The sequence below is a fragment of the Netta rufina genome (genome assembly GCF_964035555.1).
Source record: "Netta rufina genome assembly, chromosome: 14".
NCBI lineage: Eukaryota > Metazoa > Chordata > Aves > Anseriformes > Anatidae > Netta > Netta rufina.
This window is the reverse complement of record NC_140137.1, coordinates 12,956,724-12,966,118: the sequence shown is the minus strand read 5'-3', so window position 1 is coordinate 12,966,118 and position 9,395 is coordinate 12,956,724.

Sequence of the window (9,395 nt, the reverse complement as noted above, 5' to 3'; positions counted from 1 at the left end):
TCTTACAAGCAGAACCAGCAATTGAGCACAGATTCCTGCGCCACGCAACCCAGCAAGCGTATTTCTCATGAAGATACAGCCTCAAAAGTAAGAGATCTGGCATTGCTATTCCAGTTCTGTGAACTGCCAAATTAAGGTCTTCCCTGAGGAAGAAGAAAAAAAAAAAAAAAAAAAAAAAAAAAAACAACCAACTATTTTGGCTGAGGATGAACATTTAGACATTTCCATGGCTCTCTAATTCAGAGTGGGCTGGACCTGAAAGCTGTGAACAGAAATAAACCTGGGACACAAGGGAACAAACTCGATTTAGTGTCTGCATTTCTGATGCTGATATTTCAAGGTGGTTTTGTTCTTTTACATGATCTCCTCCGAAACTGTGGCTGAACAAAAACAGGGTTGTGGTATCCCATAAGCTGAAGAGGTGCCTGTATGTTCACCCAAGTTTGTAAGGGAGGAAGAAAAAAAAGCAATGTGCTGAAGAGTCTTGAAATTCTCTCAAATTTGTGTAGTGAGTGGGAAAATGGGACTCTCCGATGGGGAAAAAAAGTCAAAGCTGAAAGTTTGTATTCATTTTTTCTTCAGTCCTTCTACATCAGAAAAGAGACCTCCACCAATTTCTTTGAACCAAGCATGGAGGACTCACCAGGGCCAAGTGCTGGGTGTCTCTAGCCCAGGAGAAGACAGGATCCCACGATCTGATTGCCCGTGAGAGGCACAGGAACCTACTCCAGAACCAGTGTGTTTGGAGGGAAGGAGCCAGAGGGCACTGGAAGGGTAGCCCTGAGGAGGAAACATGGAGTGTGTGATCAGTGCGCCAACGATAATGAGAAGTTTTCGCTTACTTCAAAGAGCAACTGAATCATCAAGTAGAGAGTTTTCCATCTCTTCTCTCAACAAACTGGTGAATCCTCTAGGGACTGATCAAAGAAAGAAAGGCTTATGCAAACGGACGGACTGCCTGGGTACTTCTTGATGAGTTCCACATTATGAGGTGACAGTGCGGGTACTTCAATTAAAATCTACCTTTTCTCCACAAGACAGACACTGATTTGACGTAACCAACCTCCAAAACAGAAGCATGCGTGTTAGTGTCCTGTAGAATTTGTAAGATCAGGATTTCTGCTAAGCATTAACTATAACTAGGGAAGCCAAAAGGCCTCACAGATGCTATATGCATATATGCAATCTGTATTTTTGATGTTCCTGTGTTTGGGCAAGCTAGGACATGGGTAAACCTTACGTGACAACAGTTTACAAAAAGTCTGAGGTGCAAACTTCCAGCAGCAATTTCTCATGTCGTTACAGAAGTCAAGTTCAAAGATGTTTGCCAACAAAAATGGAACAAGGAAATACTGTAATCCTATGATCTCACATATCCTGTGTCAGACTGTTTCTTCATAGAAGGAGGTCAAATTTTTTGTATTTTTCAGACCTGTGGTTCTAAGGTAGCAGCCAGCATCTTTTCAGGTTTATGGATACAAGCAAGATGTAGTTCCTGCCCTATGCATCTTCCCACTTTGCTTTGTTTCCATACTATTCTCCTTCTACAAATATAATCCAGAATGACCCTCCCAAGCAAGGAGAATCCTACCATTCAGACCAGAGGTTGTCAATCCAAACCAGGGTCAGAGTGCTACCTTCAGGTCAGGATTGCTGCCAAAATCCCTCAGCAGTCTGAACCTACATGTAGAATATGAACATCTACAAAACAGATTTTGATTTCTTGCCTACAGTGAATTTAAGCTAAGTTTCTCCTTGTCCCTCTCACCCTTTTAGTCCGAATTAGCCTGTTGTCACGTTCCCATGGTGCTAATTTTGGTGTTTAGCCAATGCCATTTTCAGTAGCCCTACGCAAGTTGAACTGCATGCACACCTATGGCTAAGTTTCAGGCCAGCTGGCCATAACCCCACTCTCTCCCCCACCCCACTTAGAGGAGCTGTACAACCGCAGGATGCTCTGAAATGTTTTTTCCCTGGGCACAGCCACCAAGCCCATGGCAGGGATATCCACAGGCTCACAAAGCCCAGCCTCTGGCTTGCTGCCCTTTCCATCCAGGGAGCAAACAGGGATCTGTCAAGACTGAGGAAGTTGCTATTATGTAGCAGCAGTGTTGCTCTTCTAAGAATTGTTTTGGAGGCTATATTTATGTTTGATGAGATAAATGTAATATTTATTAGCTAGGGAGCATTGCACGAAATAATATTGTAACGTCTTACGTTTGGTCTTCTTTAGCAGGAATTTCTATGTACACAATATATATTTTTACAAATAATAAAAATACTGTGTCCCAACTGTGGCTTTCACTATATGTCAGCAAAAATGCAAAAAACCACCCTTATGCTTTCATAATCACACACCCTGCCCTTTCGCAAAATCCTCCCCTCCAAGAAGCAAACAGGCTTCTTCTGGCTTTCTGCAACATCTTCTGTTCCCAGAGCTATGGCTGCACTCTGGGGCTGGCTTGGGAAGTGTTAGGAAGTTTTAGGAAGCTGTGGCCTGGTCCCACTGCTCTGTCCCAGCACGTCCCCAGCCTGCTGCTATGGTGAGCACTGGCACAAAGCTGGTGGGTCTGCCCACACTGCCAGTCCTCCCATCCTGCAGTGATCTGCACAATAAACGCAAAGCTCGTTCCCTTATTCTGTAACCTAAGACAGCACAGAACAGAAAATTAAAATAGCGTCACAACATCTGTCGAATTCCCATCGCCCTGAGCCTGGCTGATAACAGGAGCAGGTTAAACTTATACACACACACAAAAAAAAAAAAAAAAAAAAAAAATAGTCCACAGCAGTTTTTACTGCCACAGGTTTCTTGAACCGACCTTGTTTCACCCACGGCCTCAGAGCAATATTAGCTGTGAAATCTCCCAGATCTGCAATAATAATGTTCACTTACTGAATTTTTCTGACAAGCAATAAATAGTAAAAAGAGGAATGATGGCTACAAAATGTTCCAGTTAAAGGTGAGATAGAAGAAATGACGCAGAAGGGAATGAGAAGAGTCTACGCAGAGAGATGCAGATTTGTTCAGGTATGGTCCTATCTGCTAAAAGGCTGTTTCTATCACTGCCGTACTGCTTTGTGGTTTGCAGACCCCATGCCAAGCTAGCATGGACAGCAGAGCCGCAGCCTCTAAGGAATTGGGAGCGGTTACCCTAACGCAGGAAGGGCCAGATGGCAACCTGCTTGTAGCACAGGCTGATGCTTAGGGAAGGGACACTGCCAAGGCCACCAAGGAAATGGATCTAGACATAAACACCAGCTTTCAGCAGTCTTGCACATCCACCAATGTCTTTCAACCAGCAGCAGCAGCAGCTGAGAGGGCTGCCGAAAAATGAATGAAGGCCCCATCCAGGGTTTGCATCAGTTACGGCGAGGAGCTGCTGCTCTGCAGGTTGTAAGAGGTCCAGTTTGGATTTCATGCCAGCTCTGAAGAGCCGTATCGAAACCTTACAAAGCAGCGTGGGCAGAAGGACTGGAAACTCGTCCCCGAAGAAACGCCAGATGCCAAAAAACGCCAAAAGGAAGCTCTTTGGCATGCAGTGCTGACTCAGAAAAAGCTCGGAGCAAAGGCATCGCCTCCTGCCTTCCACCCATCGCACTCCCAGCCACCCAAAGCTCCGCGGGCATTTTAAGCACAAACCTTTCACCGCCACCCCGGCTGACACCCCCGGGCGGTAACCTCGGGGCGGCGGCACCCCCGGCACCCAACAAGGGGGCCCTGCCTCCCCGGGACCCCCGGCAGCCCCTTCCCCTCCCTACCGCTGCCCAGCGGAGGGGCGCGCATCCCCCGGGTACCCCCGGATACCCCCGCGCATCCCCCGCGCATCCCCCGGGCACCCCCCGCGCATCCCCCGCGCATCCCTCGGGTACCCCCCGCACATCCCCAGCGCACCCCCCGGGCTCCCCCCTTGCAGCCCGGGGGGGGAGGAGCCGCTCTCCCCGCTCCAGCCCCTTTCCTCGCCGGGGGCCGAGGCTCCCCCCGCCGCCGTGCGGAGGGGCCGGCGGAGAGCCGCGGAAGTGCACTTGCTGCAGCCATTTCCTGCTCTTTGTGCGGGCGGCGCGGAGCATCCCGGCGAGCTGCGGCCCCCCCCTTGCCCCTTTACCCTTCCCTAATCCCCCAGGACCCCCCCTTTTGGTCCCGGCCCCCCCCCATCCGAGCGCCAGGTGAGCGGGGCGGGGGTGGGAGCGCTGCGCGGGGGCTGCGCGGGGGTTGCGCCGCCGCATCCCTGCAGCTCCGCGGCCCCCGGTCGGGATGGGTTTGTTTTTTTTTTTTTTATTTTTTGGAGGGGTGTCGCGATGGGGGTGCCACCCGGCGGGGCAGGTGCTGTGTCCCGTCCCCCCCCCCCCCCACCCAAGGGTGGGAGGCCCTGGATGTGCGAGGATGTATCCCATAATGCTCCGTGCTACCTGCGGCAGGCAGCCCCCCCGCCGTCAGAGCACGGCGCCGGAGGGGGGGGGGACACAAAAATCCCCTTCTCCCCTTCTAGGATGGGGGGGGGAAAGCGCTGAGCCCCCGGCCCGGTGGGCGCTGCAGGCCCCGGGGTGATGGCAGCGCTCCGCACAGCCCGGTGGCGGCGATGCTGCCCCCACCCCAAGGGGGGGGAAATTGGGGAAGAGGCGATGGAGCGGGGCGGTGGGGCCAGGGGCAGGATCTGGCCCTGGGGGAGTCAGGGTGGGGGTCCCCAGGGTGTCCCCAGGGGGTCCGCAGTCAGCGCCCGCCGGGGGAAGATGGTGCCCAGGGCGAGGAGGGGAGCGGGGGGATGCTGAGCCGGGGAGGGCTGCGGGGGGCTGGGGGCCTTGATGGTTATCCAGGGTCGTGTTTTGGGGGCGGTGGGAGATGAGGGAACGTCCCTCATACCCAAAATTTCCCCCCACCCGGGCGGAGGCCATGAGCGGGGAGCGTTCCTTTGTAGGCAACTTTCCAGGCGGGGAGGCTGGAAATGCATCCCGCTGGGAGGAAAGGATGGCTCCTGGGGGGGGCTGGATAGGGATGGGGGGAACAAGAGGTACACGCTGGACCCCCCCCGTGCTTACTGGGCCTTATTCTGCCAGCTGGGCTGGGGAAGGAAGAGGGTGCCGGTTGGGCGCCCTACGAGGAGGCCGCCAGTGGCACAGCTTGTCCCCCTTCGCCATCTGCCGCTTTCCCCGGGGGGGTTGAGGCCGCCAGGCTCAGGCCACAAAGGTTTTGCAGAATTAGGCTAGGCTGCAGCACCCCCGAACCACACGGCTATCCAGAGGAGAGCACGCTCGTGTTCGGCGCGGTGACAGTTGTCAGAGGTTGGGCACGACGCTGGGTGGCCAGCCCGCTATTTTGGTGTCTGTCACAGCCCTGTAATTCTAGGGTAATTCCCTACAAAGGATAATGCCTTTCTCCTTTTCTCTGTGCAGCTAATTGCTGTTAATGAAGCCCGAGGAATATGGAAAATCTTCCATTTTCTGACCCGGGTCTCTTTAGCAAAGCAGGCTATCCTATCATAATAAGAACTTTATTAACAAACAGTTATCTTATTTGCATGAAAATAGGATGATCATTTCTGGAAGATCAGTAATTGTCCGACTATTAACAGCTCATTTCTGTATGGTTCAAATTCTCAATAAGTGCTTTGACTGTCAGCAAAGGAGCTTGCCTGGAAACTTGCTCTAAATTTCTCAACTATACTGGAAATGTAGCTTCCTATACCAGCCTTTTGCCTTGACCCTCTTTCTTTGGCACCAGAAAAAAATTTGATCAATTTATTCTGTAAGAAATAAATTCCAAATAAAATGTTGCTGAGAAACAGAGACAGCAGAGATGGCTGAAACTCCACCGTAATGGGGTGGCTGAAAATGCAGAGTGGAGATGCAGACCAACAGCTTCAGGAGTTGGGCACTTTGGCTTCCTTTTTGATGGGAAGAGTAATTTCATGGTCATTAATGCCTGTGTCTGTGCAGGTCAGGAGCCCAGCTCTGCCAGCCTTGCTCATCCTGGCTGTGTTTATCCGCTTATGCAAAGAACCTCCTGACTGGCGTGGTGTTGAAATTACAAGTGATTCTTAGAGCATGCAAGGAAGGTTTGATGTCATGCATCCTAAACCACAGGGGATGTTAATCTCGTGAATTTTAGGCAAGGGTTAAACTAACCTTTTGCATCCCAAAGTTACTCTACTTAACTGAAAGTACGTTGTCAGCCAGCAGCATTCACCCTCCTCTTGCTGTGAGGCAATGGGTACCAGAAATGTCCTGCTGTGTGCCTGAGGCATCAGTCAGCTGGGCATTTGCTGGGCCAAGATGCTTCGTGACCATGGATTAAAGGCTTTTTGGAGTAAGGGGGGAAGCATTGTCAGAGGGGCAAACATGAATTACATGACGTTCCCAGGTTGCCCAGGAAAAGAATCCCAAATCCCCCGGAGGTGACCAGACGTTTGCCCTTTTTCTCCGTATCACCATCTCCCCATCAAAAGTCAATTTGCTGCTCCTCTCACCCCAGGCTTGCAGGACGCAGAGTTACTGCCAATCTCCAGAATTCCTGTGATTTCTTTCCTCCTTTCCTGCCCTTGGTCGCTCCTGCGGCCCCAGCGTGGATGCCTGCTGTAGGAGCAGGTGAGCTGCAAACCCGAAGCAGCCCGTGCCACTTCCCCAGCACTCTCAGCTGCGCAGCTTCGAAGCCAAGCACACATGCATGCAACATATTCATTATGGCCCTGCTTTCAGAAGTCTTCCTTTGTTCCCCCAAGCTGCTCTAACAATAAAGGCTTCTTTGTTCCTCTCGCTGTGAAGAGGATGATGCTGCACAGACACTTCTGGGCGAGCGTTTCAGTGGGGAAGGTAGGACCTGCCCTGAGACTGCGAGCTCAGGCATCAGGGATGTCCATCCTTGCTCTTTCTCAAAACCTTGCTACGCTCTCTAGGCTGCTCTCACAACAGATTTACCTTAATTTTAGCTACAGAGTGGTGGGGCTGGGCCTGTGGATCCTGTGTGGCTGGCGTGCCTGGGGTTGGCACTCTGAGCAGGTGGGACGGGGAGCACCAAGCATCACCTGCCCCAGGGGGACCACAGGAGGAAGAAGTTTCTGCAGCGGACGGGCAGGAAGTATGTGCAGCTCTCGTTAGCGCCGCTGCTCATCAGCAGAAGCTGTAATTAGCCCTTTGGCCATGTCTCTGCTCCCCAGGGTTTCACCAGGGTGGGGCCGGCTCCTGCCAGGCTCACGTTGAGTTCTACCAAAACGCACGTTGCCGGAGGAGCATCAGCCTCGGATCAGAGGCAGGATATGCAGAAGAAAATAGTTTCGAGAGGCAGCTTGTAGCAGCCCAAGAATCCACGCAGGCAGGATATGTTTCCTGTATGAGAAGGAAAGCCTTACCCCGCAGCCCATGAGCTATGGTAACAAAAAAGCCCCGTTTGGGGCACGCCGCCGTGCTCCACCCCGAGCGGCGCGGCCGCAGCCCCACGTGTGCTGGCACAGGAAGGAAGCGCCGCTGGTGAGCTGCAGGCACAGCTGGCACAGCTCTGCCAGGGTTGGGGGGTAAGGCTTAATGAGGATTTTTTAGTGGGTGCCCCCAGGACCCCTGTAGTTCCCTGGTTGTAGTCACTTGGTTGCTGAACGGAGGGGGTGAAGCTGGATGTGACAGGGCAGCGCCTGCGCCATGGAGAATTGTTTGAGGCTGCTCCTCCGGGGATGCTGTGGGGTAGGGATCCTGGTCTGCCAACCCTGGACCGGTGTCCCCTCCACCGTGTGCTGCCAGCTGCAGGGCTGCCCTCTGCCACGGCTTGCCAAGGGCCTGAGACCCAGAGGAAGTCCCGGCTGACTTCACTGTTCCCCTTCGTCTCCTTTGCTTCTGCCATTGCGCTGAAGAAAACATAGAATTGAAACCGGGAGTCCCCGTCACTCCCAGGGATGTTGCAATGAGGACTCATCTGGTAAACCCACAAAGTTCGGGCAGTTTTTCCACCTGGATCCCGGTTCTTGCACTCTGCTGAGCCATGGCAAAGCAGGGGGTGGGCTGTGGCCAGGGCTGATAGCTTGCCGGTGCTCGAGGCTTCCTCTTCTGTTCGTTATTTCTACGTGGTTCCTCCCTTCCTGCAACGGAGTGCCAGACCTATGGGGCAGGGGCTGTTGGCTTCTTGCAGGTTTGTGCCATGGCCGGCACCACAGGTCTGAGATGCCGAATTGGGACCCGGATCTCCTGCTCAGAACAGGACAGAGCAGCTGCTTTGGGCACTTTTTGCACCTTGTTACAGGCAGCAACTGGGGCCAAAGGGGGTGACGGGGGAAAAAAGAAATTTGAGTGAGTAGGGAAGGGGCTGCTTGAGAATTCTTTTCTCCAGATACTTATTTCGTGGTTCTTCAAGCTGCAAATACAACCAAGCCTGTTCCTCAGCTGCCTGGTGCCCTGGGGAGGCGTTTGGGGAGGTGACGTGGGTTTTACCAGGCTCAGAGATATTGCAGCTCCTGCGTGCAGGCAGCAGGCCCTCTCCTCACCAACACGAAGCCACCCCCAGGACTGCAGGCTGCCCGCAGCCCCCTTGGCTGTGCTCCTTGCTGAGTGCACGTGTGTCTGTCTGTGGCCATCCCACAGCCATTGTCCTTCCGTGCTCCCAGTGCTGGAAACGAAAAGCAAACTTGTATTCGGGGAAACAGTGACTCAATTAAAAACAACAACATGAAAAAAGGACCTAGGGGAATTGTAGCAGATTATCAGCTGAACGGGAGCGCCTGTGGAGCTGCTGTTGTGACCAAGGATATGGTGGTGAGCAGGAAGGGACATGGTGTTACTTTTCTATCTGGCACTTGTGCAGGCGTTGCTGGAGCCCTGTGTCCTGCGCTTTGGCAAAAAAAAAAAAAAGCTGCAGAATTGGATCAAGCTTAGAGAAAAGCCAAAGAGATGAAAGGATTGGAAAAACATACCCAATAACAAGGCAGTCGAGGAGCTTGGCCCAGTTGCCTGAGCAGAAGCGAAGGTTGCAGGGTGTTTGTATTGAAATCTGCGAGTATCTTGATGGGAACTTTGAGCTCTATTGAGCTCTACTGTCTTACAGATTAAAGTGATAAAACCCGATGGCTCACATTAGAAACTAGACAGGCTCCAACTGGTAAAAAAAGCGCTCCTCGAAAGAGGGGCGATCTGCTAATCGAACAATATGTCAGTTCTCAAAGCCAGTTGTCTCTCTACAAATACCTACATGCAGCTGCATGTTTTCCGAGAGGACAGACTCCAGGTCAGCCACAGCTCCTGCACATGGATTAGGCATTAACTGGGGGAGCCCGGTGGCGGTGGTTATACAAGTGCTCAGCCCGGATGACAGCAGCTTCCCTCCATGTTTGCGCATGCAAAGGTGAAGAGCAAAAGAAATCAGGGACAGAGAGCTTGATCCTGCGTATCAGCTTGTCCGCATCGGTGCTCGGCACAGGGGT